The 16442-nt window shown below is 44.6% G+C and overlaps 1 pseudogene; it reads right to left on the bottom strand.

Moving 5' to 3' along the window:
• Positions 1-345: 345 nt before the first annotated feature.
• LOC103306461 (paired amphipathic helix protein Sin3a-like) lies at positions 346-12625 on the bottom strand (annotated as a pseudogene).
• Positions 12626-16442: the final 3817 nt, after the last annotated feature.

The raw sequence follows: 16442 nt of genomic DNA, 5'->3' as shown, positions 1-16442 counted from the left end.
TGGTGCCTTTCAGAACAGGAACAGGGCTGTGGGTGAGCGAGTGTCTTCCTCAATAAGAACCAAGATGTATTTTTATTTACAAAAGAAAGGAGAGAAAAGTTTCCACACAAAAGCACTACAATGATAACTCCCTTTGGTAAAAAGTGTAATCAATGTCTCCATAGGTCTGTTTGTAGGTACTTACTCTCAAGCCACCTGGTACTATGGTACACGAGAAGCTGGTACAGTTACGCTAGCACATCAAGCATACTTCCTTTAATAAAAAACAAACAAACAAAAGTTGACAATATGTACATTTATTTACAAAAAAGGAAGGGGAACATGTTAAAATTGTGTTGTTTCCTGCTGTGTGTGTGAATGTGTGTGAAAAGCTGGTGCACGGCACTAGGAGAGACTAGTAAAGAAGCAGGTACAAAACAATCCCACTGGCACTAGAAAGGACAGACCAATCTGAACAGGTTGAATCAGGAGTCCAGCAGGGTGAAGGAGGGAGGAGTCAAGGGTCAAATCCAGGAGATGGTATTCTTGGACTGCAGAGATGGGTGACCCCGGCAAACCTGCAGTAGCCTAACAGAGGAGAATCCGGTTGTGATAAGCACCTCTGGGTTTCACGACATATCTGAGCATGTAACTTTAAATGCACCACTCCGGTCAGGATGGATGCAACATCCAGTTCTCTTCCCTTGAAGCTCAGGCCATTGAGGAATTAGTCTCAAAACTGCTGATGCGTACGAGCTAGCTGCATTTCTCTAGGATCACTCAGTTCTGAAAAGGGTCCTTCTCTCCACAGTGCACGTTGAAGTCAGAGGCCTCTTGGCAACAGTTCCAGCTTAGGTTTGTAGAGATCCGTATTCCTAAACCAAATCCCGCTGGTGACAGGCTGTACCAGCTGTGCACTAGTCAACTGGCCATGTTACGGAGATACACAGTGAGGGGAGAAAGGCATCTTCCTCGTTTCCTTGATACACACACACACACGCAATCTTCCCTCACTCAGGGACTTTATGGTGTCTTGAATATTGTGCCATATTTTGACACGGTACTTGTTAATGCTCACAAAGTGCAGGGTCTCTGTATCACAGGTAGTGGTACAGGGCACCAAACCCTCCAACCCTTCTCCCATTAGCCATTTGTTTGTCTCAGCTGCCATTTCATGGGTCATGTGCTCCTTCGTCCATTTGTCCACCCAGGTTTGGAACCGCTGGTGCAGCCGCTTGCTCACTCTTTCATGGGACTACAGAAACGGGAGAGACCAAAGATCATGAAACACTTAAAAAGCGAAAACAAATCCACTTCCCTAGGCCAACAGATTTGGGATATTTAGCTCTGCTGGGGAACTGGCAATACAAACACTGACTCTTGCTGACTGATCAAGGGAAAGCATCAGTAAATTGGAGGCAGTGTATGAACAAGCAGGCACAGCCATCCTTATTCCCCAACTGGAAATCCCCAAAAGCCTAGTGTTAATGAAAATTAAGTCTGTGAAATCAAGTGCTCAGAAGTCATCAAATTAAAAAATCATCAAATGTTTCTTGAACTCGGAACTAGAATGTTAACTCTGCCACAGTGTATATCCTGTATATTTTATGGAATGGATTCAACACTGTGTGAATGATCAAAACAGGGACACACAAAAAAAGACATGTGCACCAGAGCAGAATTAAACACTCCATAGAAGTAACTTCCAGAAGTTCCTGACTTGACTGCTTGATTATAACCCTAACGCTGCAATAATGCTAAGCTTCTCATATCTTTCCCCTGATTAATGGCAGCGTCAGGTGATGCAAGACTGTATTCAGCCTTCAGTGCAGGTGTTTATAAAAACAATACAGAAACAGTCTCACGTGCGTGCAAGAACTCCAGCTGGATTAGAAGAGGGGGTTGCTGAGACAGATAGATTTGTTCCCAACCTCTCACAGCACATGCGCGCATGCACACGGCACCCCCACTAAAATAAAGTTATTTTTGGACTGAAACAGAGCCTTTGGGCTTGTTTACGCGAATAGCGTAGCTGAAGTCGAAGTATCTTGGATCGAATTACCTGGGGTCCAGACGGCGCAGGATCGATGGCCGCAGCTCCCCCGTCGACTGCGCTACCGCCGCTCGCTCTGGTGGAGTTCCGGAGTCGACGGTGAGCGCGTTCGGGGATTGATATAGCGCGTCTTAACGAGACGCGATATATCAATCCCGGATAAATCGATTGCTACCCGCCGATACGGCGGGTAGTGAAGACATACCCTAAGAAATGTCAAACCAAAAAGGAATCTGAGTAAAGTTAGGAGTAATTTAATAAAGGGTTAGTTGAAGTTCAACACTGACTTAATTACAGTAGTCAGTCCCAGTAACTACTATACATATTCCCATAGCTGTGCTATTCTGTTAGAACCTGAACTTCTGAGGCCTGGGAAAATATGCATTGTGACATTTCCAGGGTGGACTGATTTAAATCAGCTTTTCCATTTGTATTTCAGCTATTTTCTGAAGAAAGATGCACTCATTAATTGATATAACCATTAAAACACCTTGACTTACAACTAAATAGACACTTTACAGTAGATTTGGTACATCTGTTTTCTACCTAGAAGTGTACACCATAACTATATACATTTAAGCAATTATATAGCTTAATATTTTCAGATTCTTATTACTCGAACACTTTTAGTATGTTAGAAAATGGTGAATGATATATTGCTTATTTACTAGATAATTAACTTTTTGCTCATGTTTTGTGTCAATCTGCATTAGAATGGTAACTGGAATTTAAACCAACAAAACGGTATATACAATGTATTTGTATTAGACAAGACAACCTTAAATATTTTAGACACAAACTTCTCTTGTCAAAAGATGTTTCACATTGACAATTAAATAATTTATTAAATAGAGGGATTAACCGTAGTCAGTGAATTAAACTGATTATTTCAGGTTGGTCTGGGAAAATTTTCAAATATGCCTAACTGAAAGTGACTGGGGCTTACATTTCTAGTCTTGCCTATGTCTCTTGAAAAGAAGACAATCTCCTAAATTACCTAGGTTAACCAACTGTACCATATTTTTGAAACTTGACCTCAAAAGTTAGATGCTTTCCCTGACTCTTTCTTTCTATAGAAAAGAAGCCTTTCATTCAAATTGGGGTTTTTTTTGGTTTGGTTTTTTTTTTTTAGAAAGGGTCATGGATTCAGCATATTTATTTGTTATTTAAAATGTCTTATTATAATCTTCTAAGTTTAGGCCTCAACATATTTTGTATTAAATTCAGATTTCATTTTAAACTGGCTCATTTTTAAAAAGAAAAACTTATAAGTAACAAAAAATTTTAAAAAGGAATTTTATTTAATTTTAAAAAAAGTCTTCCAATTTTTATCCACCCTGGACCTTTCTGTAATTATGACATCACTGCAGCTATCCTAGTCACAAACCCAGCACTTTCAAGCAGCTGGTATATTCATTTGCAGTGCTTTGCTGCCTGGGAGCAACCCTAGACTCCCACTCTCAGTGACTGCAGGGACAAGGCACAGCTCCTTGATGAGATGAGCTTGGAGGGCTATGTCAGAACCAGGGCCGGCTCCAGGGTTTTTGCCGCCCCAAAAAGAAACAAAAAACAAACAAACAAGCTACGATCACGATCTGCGGCACTTCGGCAGGAAGTCCTTCGCTCCGAGCTGGAGTGAGGGACCCACTGCCGAATTGCCGCCGAAGAGCCGGAGGTGCCGCCCCTCTCTGGTGTGGCCGCCCCAAGCACCTGCTTGGTAAGCTGGTGCCTAGAGCCGGCCCTGGTCAGAACACATGTCAATTTTTCAGCATTTCAGTTCTTTGCTATCCGCCTTTTTAGGCCCACCCTAACAAGGGGGATTAGCAACCAATGTGAGGTGCCCCTAGGCAAGAAACCTACGAGTAAAAGGATGCTAACAGCTGTCTACTCTAACAGGAGAGTTTGGGAAATGGAGGGGGAGGAAAGGAAGGGTTATATCTCAGGAACATTCAGAGGAAGTTTACAGCATCCAGTGGACTAAACCGTATCATGTCCAGTCCTCAAAGCAATATGAAGACTACTAAATGTTACAGGAGAACACCCCCGACCCCACCCCCTCTGGAAATTTTATCTGACTCTCCCCAGATGCCCTTTGGGAGCAAGAGGTTCAGGGAAACTCCAGCTGCTCATCCCATTCCTTTCATTCAACTCCTACCTGCTGAGCATGCAGCAGAGTGGTCCTCCTGTACATATAATAAATATTTGGAGATATACCTGTCTCATAGAGCTGGAAGGGACCTTGAAAGGTCATTGGGTCCAGTCCCCTGCCTTCACTAGGAGGACCAAGTACTGTCCCTGAGAGTTTTTTTTTTCCTAGATGCCTAAATGGCCCTCTCAAGGATTGAACTCACAAGCCTGGGTTTAGCAGGCCAATGCTCAAACCACTGAGCTATCATAGAATATCAGGGTTGAAAGGGACCTCAAGAGGTCATCTAGTCCAACCCCCTGCTCAAAGCAGGACCAATTCTCAACTAAATCATCCCTCCCTCAGGGAGCCTTAAACCTCCAATTTGATCACTTTCGCCATCTTCTAGGAGTTCAGTTTGAATTTACACTCCAGCTTGTCCAAGCTCTCCACATTCTCCATGGACTTCTTACCGTTTCCCTCCTTCACTTCCTTCTTCTGCTGCTCCCAACCACGCTGACACTTACGGATCCGCCTCAGGTTCCTGTAAACGAGAGAATCCTTGCTGGGATTCGTGCTCATCCTCTGTCCACTAGGCTGGACGTATCTGGTGGCTCCAGGCCAGCCTTTCGGAACCTGAAGTATTGCTCAGAGTGGAATGGTCACAAATTAAAGTCGTTTAGGCTCATGTGCCTACCATAAGCCAACCCACTGATCTCAGCTGTTTACAGAGAGTGAGGACCTTTCAAAGCTATTTTACAACCAACTCCCTGCTAGTGAAAAGCACTGACTCAGCACCTTCCGCACTCAGCTAGAGGGCTACTGTAAGCAAAGGCAGGATTGCCACACAAAAAAAGGGGCTGGTGACTCCCCAAACCTCTGACTTCCCTGCTGCCTGTGGACTATGCCCTCTCTCAGTCACTGGAGAGCAGGAGCCCAGGGTGGGCTCTTGAAATAAACAGCAGCACCATGTCTCTATATGCTACTCCCAGGTTAATGTCTTCTAAAGTGGCAGAGTACTAAAAACAAACAAGAGACTGCAATAGCCAACACTGTGACAGAGTAAGATTTTCTCCCTCTGCTGACATGGGTACTTGTGGTCTGTGTGTCACTTTTCGCAGCCACAGCTTGTTCACTCACCTTGGCAGGAAAACCGGCTTCTGGGCCAGGTGTTCCCGAAGTTCGGGAGAGGTAGAATCAGAGTTGACGTACCACTCTACGTAGTCTGACCAATGCTGAAATTGGGCACAGAACACAAGGGGTTAACCAACATCTGCCAAATTAAACAATTCAAACCCAACTCTGAAGGGGTTTGGTTGGAAGCGGATGAAAGAAAAGCAATCTTTGGAGACTCCATATATTTCACACAGGTCCCACTCACTCTCCCCCCCATGGACAGACATGCACCTGTACTGTCTGGTTTTTGAAATTGTTAAGAAGAAATGCCAACAAGGCTTGTTCAACCCAATTCACTGAGTGCACTGTGTCACATAATGAATGTGTCCTGTAGGACTAGAAGCAGATCATAAACTATAGCATCTGAAACACTGACAGCTCTGCCATCTTCATCCAGTATACCCCCGTTTAAACTTTACATGCTTAATAGCTGCAGCTAAACTCCGAGGACAATCGGCTCTTGCCTCTGCCGCTACAGGGTCATCCGAGTTCTCCTCTTCGGTGTCCAGCAGCTCGATGGTTAATTGGACCTGGCCCCTGAATGAACATCAGCTACAAAGCAGAATGCGGAAGGGGACTTAGTAACAAATTATTCAGAAAAATAAATCCCTTTCCACCAGGGAAAAGGGGAGAATCCAATAAACAATAATAATGGAGATATCCCATCTCCTAGAACTGGAAGGGACCTTGAAAGGTCATCAAGTCCAGCCCCCTGCCTTCACTAACTGGAAGGGACCTTGAAAGGTACTAGCAGGACTAAGTACTGATTTTGCCCCAGATCCCCAAGTGGCTCTCTCAAGGATTGAATTCACAACCCTGGGTTTAGCAAGCCAATGCTTAAACCACTGAGCTATCCCTCCCCCTGCCTTCAATGTAACTTTGCTGGGAACAACGGGGGGATACTAGCTCCAATTACACAATCTGAACACAGAAGGAGTTTTGACAATGAGTGGAAAGTTCTAGATCACTAAGGAGCTAACCTAACAGAGGGTAAAAGGAGAAAGAAATTATTCTACATATATCAGCAGAAGAGAATTCCTGGATAGAGAACCATGACATACTTAAAGAGAAGTTGGAAGAAAAAAGCATGAACTGCACAGTTGGTATTTTATTAACAATCAGACAAAATCTCTCTGTTACCCACAGAGTTTGCTCAAAATTGGGATGTTTATAAAGGCAAAGCAAGGAGCTGGACCCCTTTTAGCAGCATGCTGTTTTCTGATCAATTTGTGCAGTTTCAATTCTTTGCTTCCCTGCTTATTTTGAGACTCTCGGTGGGAACACAGAGACACCCTATAACTATCAAAGCCATTACCAATTAATGTCACTAGTTCAAGATGGGCCCGGCCACTTCTGATTTCACAGTGACGAGAAGTATGAATTTGATTTGAACTGTGAGTCATGTTTATTTAATGCATAGGTGACAAATATTAGTAAGAGACCGTTAAAGTCTACAATGGATAAGATGGAGAAAAAGGTGGAAAGCTTCAGTGACCCACCCCAGGGGAGGAAGAGAGATTAAAAGCCTAGTGACAGCAATCAATCAATCCAGTATTACTCTGGCTTTGGGACACTGAGAAATACAGGGAGAAATCCCAGTTTTACTTCAGGATATGTATTTTTCCATCTTCCTTGCAAATGTCCCATTTCTGAGGAACTCTTTATAGAAATATTGATCTGTTTTTTCTGTTCATTCTACAGTCCCTGTTTGGATTGATGCAAGCCCCGCCAAGGGCTATATTAAGACCGACAGTCACAGAGCAGGTACTCAGCAGCTCTACCAGGCTAGAATGCACAATCAGATCGCCCCGTCAAGCTCTAGGAGAGCTGCGGAGCACACAGGTGTCCAGAGGTCCTTGGGATATTTGGATAGTTATGTAAAATGCAAAGCTGAGCCCATTCTCCTTTGTCAGCGAGCCTTCATACTTCCCCTCCTCTCTCAGCAAGCTCCTCCAGGAGTCCTCCTCCAAGCGTCGGTGCAGGCAGATACGTTTTTTACCTTGAAACAGTTCTCGTCTGACATGACCTGCTCGGCTTTGCGCTGGTACGTGGCCTCCACAAGGGCAGCAGGCCTCCGGTAGCTCCGTTGCTATTCTCCGACAGGTAAAGGTCTGTCACCTGCACGCAGATCTCATCGCTCACTATGTGCTGAAGCTGGGAGCAGGAAGGACATGGAGAAGAGGAGTTAGTGAAGAGGATTTTAAATGCCTCTGGACTTGGTCCACTGTATACTGCAGTAGCCCCCTTTCCCCCAACCCAAGCCAGTCAGAGGGCTTTGCACTAGTGTGCAGTATGGACAACCTGCCTTCTGCAGTCAGGCCGTAGACAAAACAGAACACTAAGAAAATCTCCAAAATAAACTTCTCCATGTGGCATCAAGCAGAGTTTGACATTAATCAAAACAAGCAAGGCTGAGCCTTCAACTTTTGCCTGCACTTCTATACTTGCATGTTTGCATGCAAACACTTATGTCAAAAGCTATAATTGATGAGAGGGAAATGATTTTATCTCCCCTCCATACATATACGCTGTGGCAGAATTGGTCAGATTTCCAGTTCTTCTCCACTATGCACCATGCAAGTCTCAGAACCAGCTAAAGAATATGTCCATCAATGCAGATTAGAAATGAACATACCCTTAAAAATTCCTGCTTCAAACCTTTGTCTGGTCAAACCACAGCAAAAAATATTCTAGCCATCTAAGTATTAAAACTAAAAAACAAATTATTTAGGTTACGAACACAGTAGCCTCTTCTATTGTGAATTACTACTACACCCATTGGAAAACATTCTGTCCTTTAAAATAAATAACGATGCTGGCAAAATACAGTTACACATGCAAAGTAACTACAGATTAATAACCTTTAAGTGAGCATTATGAAGGAAATGCCTGACAGCTGGTAAAGATTTAGACCATCGAGGTACGTGGGAAGGGCCTGTTAGGCAGTTCTCTTGCCATGAAATTGCTACACCATATCCAAAGGTTGATTAGTTGGTTGTTTGTGGAGGGGAAATTAAAAATAATTAAATCAAATTCTAATTATTCATTCTATTCCTAAATTTAAAGAAAGAGCCGGTTGACTGCCGATTTCCTGTCAAAACTGAAATTAAGAACTTGTTTTTAGCCCTGTCTTGATACTCTAATTTGTGCTTAACAATTCTCCATACAAATGGGATCATTAAGGTAGCCAGCATGTGAGAGTTGACACTTGGGTTTACAGAGTTCAAGTGACAACTAGCAGCTGAAATCAACAAATATACCAGCTTCAAGAGCCAGGCAACGTGTGTGAAATCCAGAAGGAAGTTGTTATTCAAAAGAAATACAGAACCTTTTCCAAGAGTCCTTACAGTTTTGGTTCTTGTGTTTACAAATGCTTCAGGTTTTCTAAGAGCAAGAGAACATCTGATACTAGGCACCTCTTGGATAGCTGAAGACAGTCTGCACTTGGTAAGGCAACTCCCATCTTTTCATGTGCTGTATATTTATACCTGCTTACTGTATTTTCCACTCCACGCATCTGATGAAGTGGGTTATAGCCCATGAAAGCTTATGCCCAAATAAATTTGTTAGTCTCTAAGATGCCACAAGGACTCCTAGTTGTTTTTACTGATACAGACTAACAAGGCTACCCCTCTGAAACCTGCCTTAAGAATGAGGCTTGAACATACCCGAGGAGCGTATCACAGTCACACACTAGGTGGACCACTTATTACAACACAGTTCTAGCAGCATTATCTTTCTGAATGAGAAGCTTTACTATAATCCCTGATTACTGGATTGCTTGATAATTACCTGGTTTTGTTCATTCCCTCTGAAGCACCTGGCATTGGCCACTGTTGGAAGACAGGATACTGGGATAGATGGACCTTTGGTCTGACCCAGTATGGCCATTCTTATGTTCTTATGATTTCAGACACATGCTACAGTCTGAAAAAAATCCTCTGGGGCTGGGCTCATGTTATTCCTGCCCTCAAGACAGACGTGTATTTTAAACAAAATTCTATCTATCTGAATATTCAATCTTTTTGCTTTTTTATAGAAGGTTTACAAATCTTCAAAAACGGGCATTTTAAATATTGTTAAGCACGCTTCGCGTAGCAATTTCTTTGTTAAAGCAACATTACTTGGGGAGGTGTTGTTATGCCAGATACACGTACCTTTGAAGAAGCTGAAGTGGGAAGACAAAGCACCACAGTAGCTGGGTAACCGAAATATCTGTACACGCCTTGTTGAGCCTCATCACTTAAATACACTAACACTTGTCCTCCCCCATCTCCAGAAATATGTTAGAGACACAGGAAGAAACCCCTGCTGTTCTCTCCTCCACTCTGAAATACATCTCACAAATACATTCAATATTCCCAAGCTTCCTTTAAACCGTGGGGAGTGCTCTTTTGTGGGAAAGCATCAGCTACTTCCTCTTTATCACCTGGACACCACCCTTCCCTTCCCCTGGCAGTATGCTGCAAGTCACCTGTCTAACAATGCTCTGGATCAGCTTGTCCATGGTAAAGGCGATGTAGGCATGAATGGTGAACATCTCACGCAGGGAGTCCTCATACTGGGACGAATCCATGTTGCCATCTAGCAGGTTCCGCGCCATATCCAGGAAAGCTGGGTAGTAATCCGCCACATCAATATCTACTAGAGGAAGAGAAGATGCAACATGAACTACATTTGTAACACCCCTCAAAGGCAGTTCCTACAGGCCCACTATGAGTTCTGGGAGCAAAAGGGCCACATGTTGAAAGTCTCAGACAAACTGATGAATTACCAGAATGGTCTATAAAATGAGGGACAATGTTGTAAGATTTTAAATGAGAGCTTTTCAAATTAATGCCAGGATCGTAACCCGTCAGAGGCCTCATGGAGGAGGGCAGAGGTGGTAAAATTGTCAGAACTAAAGAGGTTCTTGCTACCAAAACAACATTATGCACACCATTAAAGCAGACACCTCACCAAAAAGATATGAACGCAGATATGTACTAAGGCTCTTATGAAATATACCCTTGCACATTATCATTAACTTGTATTTCAGTAGCACCCAGAGGTCCCAAACTATATCTGGGACCCCTCTGTGCTTGGCACCATTCAGACACATAACCGACGAGTCCCTGCCTTGAAGAACATAAAACAGAGACCAAGGGGGAAGCAACTTGCCTGAGGTCACATAGTTACTAAGTAGCAGAGCTCAGACTAGAACCAGGGTCGCCTGTTTCTCCAGCATCTTATCCAGCAAGCTACATGGACAGTTACCACCTTTGCAAGCTGAATGTGCCAATGTAGTTTCTAAAAGGTTTTGTGGGCTGTAGCAGAAACTCAGCAAAAAGGGGAGGAAAATGAAAAAAGCCATTCAGGGTACACCCAGTTTTGAACTAACACTCATCACTGTGGTAGAGGCATCAAGGGAAGATGAAAATAAAGTTTTTTAAAATACTGGTCAAGGAACAATGCCATTTTAAAGGGAATTTGAAAAGTTATCTGTGTTTTCTGTTTGTTTTTAATTGTTATAGGTTCAAACACCTCAGCATCCCTCAAGGCCAACACTGTCCACACTTCCTCCTTTGCTTTAATCCAAAGTAGCTGCTTTACTCCGGTTTTAGCTGGCACGAAACAGGCAGCCATCGGCAGTTTAGTACTGTAGCATTATCACCACTCAGGAAACCATCCCTTGGAGAATTCTAAATACATATATTTCCCGAGCCCACTCAGATTACATTAACATTGTAACAGAAAATAGGAAGATCAAGGAGGTTCTTTACCGGTCTACATATGACTGCCTAGACTTACTTGGGTTTGCCCTGCCCTGCTTTCTTTAGTTAGTAAATCATTTGAACATCAGTTTAAAAGGACCCACACTTTTTAATACCAGAGCCAAATCTGACTGCTTTGTCAATTGCCAGGGGCTGACTGCTCCATTGAGATATTTTAGAACAAGCTTGAGGCCAGAGAAGATTTTTATCCAACTTGTAAATTCATGAGGTAGAAAAATAGCGAAATCCAAAATTAAGAAATTCAGCTGGCAAGGAATGTTAAAGCATTACAAAATACCACGCCGCTCCAACACAGCCCCATGAAGTAGGATGCTCCAAGTCCCAGGGTCAGGTCTAGAGATCTCCTCCTTGATAACATCCTGTGCTACATTCAGTGCCCACCAGCATCCTTATATTTCACATTTTGGAAACTACCAAAATGCAGGTACTGTATTTACAGAGACAAAGACCTAAAGGCAGGTGAGGGGGAGGAACACAGATTCCTCAAGACACCAGGAAACAGATGGAGTACCAAATCCACACACTGCAAATTAAAGCACCTGTCACAATTGCCCTCCCCTACTCAGACCCATGGAAGAGAACGCTCACTGGGCTCTTTCAGTCACAGCTGAATTGCTTGGCTGTCACTCGTCTCATTTTATGCCTAGCACTTCCCGCTCCCACTCCCTTTCCCAGTTCTCCTCTTCAATTTGCTGCTCAGCCTGGGTGCAAATCCTCAGCAGCCGCAAGCATAGGATCTGGTGAAGCTGCACAAAGACGTACCAGTTGTTGTTGACATAGAAGAGGTTGTACACTTTGTCCACCCCCCCCACACACACACCCGTAGCTTCTGGGCTGCTGTGTTGCTGAACAGCAGCTTGGCTTTAGGGAGGCTGCCCCCAACTCCGTTGTGCTTTTTCGCAGCCCAAGTGGCTTCATCCACATCCATTTCCTCCTCTGCTTCCTCCTTCACGTCGGAGAGCTCACCCCGCTGAGCAAACAGCAGGTTCGGAATGAAGTGGTACATGATTGGCTTGATTTTTTTGTACTTGTCCTCTTTCTGAATTCCTGTCTGCCGTTTCACATGGTGGATGATAAAGAGAAGCAGCATCCTTCAGGATTTGCTTGTCCTCGTAGGCTAGTGACAGGTGTGGGCCTATGGATATTCCAGCATTATCTTCTGATGCCTGCTCTTGCCTCTGAGGGAGGAAGAGCAAATATACAGAGCATGGGTGAGTCTCACATATGCAACTTACCACGTCTTTAAGACCCTTGTACAAAGCAGTGGCAGTGAACTGGATTTCCTCTCTCATTACAACCCCAAGCCCTATGGGGGAAGGACCAGAGTTCACATTATCCATCACAACAACCCAAGTTCTGGTGTCAAGGGCCTACACATATTGCATACAGGACCTTGGTGTCATTCTCTTTGAAGTTGATGCCCTGGTGATCCAAGGATTTCAGGTAATATTTCTCATTCTGCTCCCTCCAGACCTTGTTGAATCCTCTCTGGGCTTCTCGCCACTCTTTCTCTTTCATCTTTAACCTTTAACCGCGAGCAGCGGCACAGGAGGCAGCAAACAGGACGGCTAACAGGGGAGTTTGAGTGGGAGTTCTCATTGGAGGAGAAGGTATCTGTACTTGTGTCTGTCTTTGTTGTCCTTGTGTGTTTGTAGAGGCCTGTAGGGGCAGGGTGCTGGGAGGGACGCCGAGCCCTGATTAGGGGGCGGGGCTTGGCTGAGTAGGGGGCCCATAAAAGCGGCCGCCCAGCCAGGCAGCGGCACAGGAGGCAGCAAACAGGGCGGCTAACAGGGGAGTTTGAGTGGGAGTTTGCAGGGGGAGGTCAAGGGGGAGGGAGGAGGGTGCGGTGTGTTGTGTGCTCTGTGTCCCCAGGTGCTGTGGGCAGAGACCGCAGCAGCCATGAGCCAAGCAGCAGCAAACAGAATGCAGATGGCTGCATGCGGAAGCTGTGGTATGTATATAGTCCTAGCAGGTGAGCCGGAACAGAGGTACGTTTGCATGAAGTGTCGCCTTATAGCGTTACTGGAAGAAAAGATTAAGGGGTTGGAGATGCAGGTAGATACCCTGGTGGAGTTTAGACGGGGGTTTGAGCAGCTGATGGAGGACAGGCAAGGAGGGACTGAAGGGGAATGCTCAGGGGTGCAGGTGGAAGCAGAGGTAGAGGACAGTGAGGGGGGAATGTTAGGGGGAGAACAAGGACAGTGGAAGCATGTGACCGTGAGAAGCAGGCCAAGGAAAAGGAGGGCTAGTGAAGGGGAAATAGAACTCAGGAACAGGTTTGGGTGTTTGGATAACAAGGTGGAGGGGCAGCAGGTGGTGACTGAAGGTGGGAGGGTGAGGAAGAAGAGAAGAGCGGCTAGTCCAATAGAGAGAGGGGAGGAGTTGATGGAGACAGCACCAAACCTGGGCCCCCAGAGGATTCAGGAAGGCACAAGGGGGAGTATAAGGGAAGATAGGAACAGACACAGGTCAGGACTAGAGGGATCAGAGACTAGATTAGTAGATCACGCTGTTGCCAGGCGACGGCAGGTGTATGTCATTGGGGACTCTTTACTGAGGAGATTAGACAGGCCTGTGACCAGGGCGGACCCAGAAAACAGAAGGGTGTGCTGTCTACTGGGTGCAAAGATACGCGATGTGGACCTGCGGTTGAAAAGGATACTAAAAGGAGCAGGTAAGAACCCCTTGATAATCCTTCATGTAGGAACGAATGACACGGCTAGGTTCTCGTTAGAGAGAATCAAGGGAGATTATGCCAGGCTGGGGAAGACGCTCAAGGAAATAGAGGCTCAGATCATCTTTAGTGGGATTCTGCCTGTTCCTAGAGAAGGGCAGCAAAGGGCTGATAGGATTGTGAGGATAAATAGTTGGCTAAGAGAGTGGTGCTATAAGGAGGGCTTTGGGATGTATGGCCACTGGGAGGCTTTCGGGGACAGACAGCTGTTCTCACGGGATGGACTTCACCTGAGTAGGGAAGGAAATAGACTACTGGGAGGGAGGCTGGCTCATCTCATCAAAAGAGCTTTAAACTAGGAAGTTGGGGGAGACGGTTGGGAGATGTACAGTTAATCTCCACGCCAGATTCCAACATTGAAAAGGCGAGTGATGAGATAAGAGGAGATATAGCCGGAGGGATGGGATTGGACATAGGAAGGAGAGGGGGGACGAACAGAAAGAGGTCTGTAACAAATTGCGTTACTAATGGGAGACAGGCTAAACAGCATACATTAGGATGTTTATACACCAATGCAAGAAGCCTAGGTAACAAAATGGAGGAATTGGAGCTCCTGGTCCGAGAATTGAAACTGGATATTGTAGGAATAACTGAAACGTGGTGGAACGGCAGTCACGACTGGAATACAGGTATGGAAGGGTATGCGCTGTTTAGGAACGACCGGAACGAAGGTAAAGGTGGGGGGGGGCATTGTATGTCAATAGTGAAATAAGCTGTAAAGAAATAATAGTTGATGGAATAGATAAGACGGAGTCCGTCTGGGCAATACTCACACCGGGTAAAAGAACTACGAGAGCCTCTCCAGGGATAGTGCTTGGGGTGTGCTATAGACCGCCGGGATCAACCCAGGATATGGATAAAGAACTATGTAATGTGTTTAGGGAAGTAAATACTAATAGGAACTGTGTAATTATGGGGGACTTTAACTTCCCAGATATAGATTGGGGAACAAATGCTAGTAGCAATAATAGGGCTCAGATGTTCCTAGATGTACTTGCTGATCAATTCCTTCATCAAGTGGTAGCTGAGCCGACGAGGGGGGAGGCCATTTTGGATTTGGTTTTGGTGAGTAGTGAGGACCTCGTCGAGGAAGTGGTTGTAGGGGACAACTTGGGCTCCAGTGATCATGAGCTAATTCGGTTTAAACTAAATGGAAGGATTAACAGAATTAAGTCAAAGACTAGAGTTTATAATTTTAAAAAGGCTAATTTTAACAAATTAAGAGGACTGGTAAGGGAAGTGGATTGGGCAAACATATTAATGGATCTAAAGGCAGAAGAAGCCTGGGATTATTTTAAGTTAAAGCTGCATGAGCTGTCAGAGGCCTGTATCCCAAAAAAGGGAAAAAGGTTAGTAAGCAAGAGATTTAGACCGAGCTGGATGAGCGACCGTCTCAAAGGGGCGATTAGGAAAAAACAGAAAGTGTACAAAGGGTGGAAGAGGGGAGGGATCAGTAAGGAAACTTACCTTAGTGAGATCAGAGCATGTAGGGATAGAGTGAGAAAGGCCAAAAGCCGTGTAGAGTTGGACCTTGCGAGGGGAATTAAAAGCAATAGTAAGAGGTTTTACAGCCATATAAATAGGAAGAAAGCAAAGAAAGAAGAAGTGGGACCGCTGAAGACTATAGCTGGAGAGGAGATTAAGGATAATCTAGGCATGGCGCAATATCTAAATGAATATTTTGCATCAGTGTTCAATGAGGCCAATGAAGGGATTAGGAATATTAGCAGCGAGACGGAGGGGGATTTAGGAGGGGGGATTACCGTATCCGAGGTAGAAACCAAACTTGAACACCAGTCGGGCGGACCGGATGATCTTCATCCAAGAATATTGAAAGAATTGGCACGAGAAATAGCAAGCCCCTTAGCGATAATTTTTAATGAATCTGTAAACTCGGGGGTTGTTCCGTTAGACTGGAGAATAGCTAATGTAGTTCCTATTTTCAAGAGAGGGAAAAAAAGTGACCCAGGTAACTACAGGCCTGTTAGTTTAAGATCTGTAGTGTGCAAGGTCCTGGAGAAAATTCTGAAGGAGAAAGTAGTTGAGGGCCTTGAGGTCAATGGCAATTGCGACAAATTACAACATGGTTTTACCAAAGGCAGATCGTGCCAAACCAATCTGATCTCCTTCTTCGAGAAAGTAACGGACTTATTAGATAAGGGAAATGCGGTGGACCTAATATACCTTGATTTCAGTAAAGCGTTTGATACTGTACCGCACGAGGAATTATTGGTTAAGATGGGGATTGGTTTATTGGAAAAGATGGGGATCGATATAAAAATCCAGAGGTGGATAAGGAACTGGTTAATGGGGAGACCACAGAGGGTCATATTGAAGGGTGAACTGTCAGGTTGGAGGGAGGTCACCAGTGGAGTTCCTCAAGGTTCGGTTTTGGGACCCATTTTATTTAATCTATTTATTACTGACCTCGGAACCGATTGTAGGAATGGGCTGATAAAGTTTGCGGATGACACAAAGCTGGGAGGTATTGCCAATTCAGAGGAGGACAGGGATATTCTGCAGGGAGACTTGAATGACCTTGTGAATTGGAGTATCAGAAATAGGATGAAATTTAATAGTGAAAAGTGTAAGGTGATGCAT

The sequence above is a fragment of the Chrysemys picta genome, chromosome 2 (genome assembly GCF_011386835.1).
Source record: "Chrysemys picta bellii isolate R12L10 chromosome 2, ASM1138683v2, whole genome shotgun sequence".
In the NCBI taxonomy this organism is placed as follows: Eukaryota; Metazoa; Chordata; order Testudines; family Emydidae; genus Chrysemys; species Chrysemys picta.
Note: the sequence above shows the minus strand (reverse complement) of the source record. Positions and strands in the feature narration are given on the sequence as shown.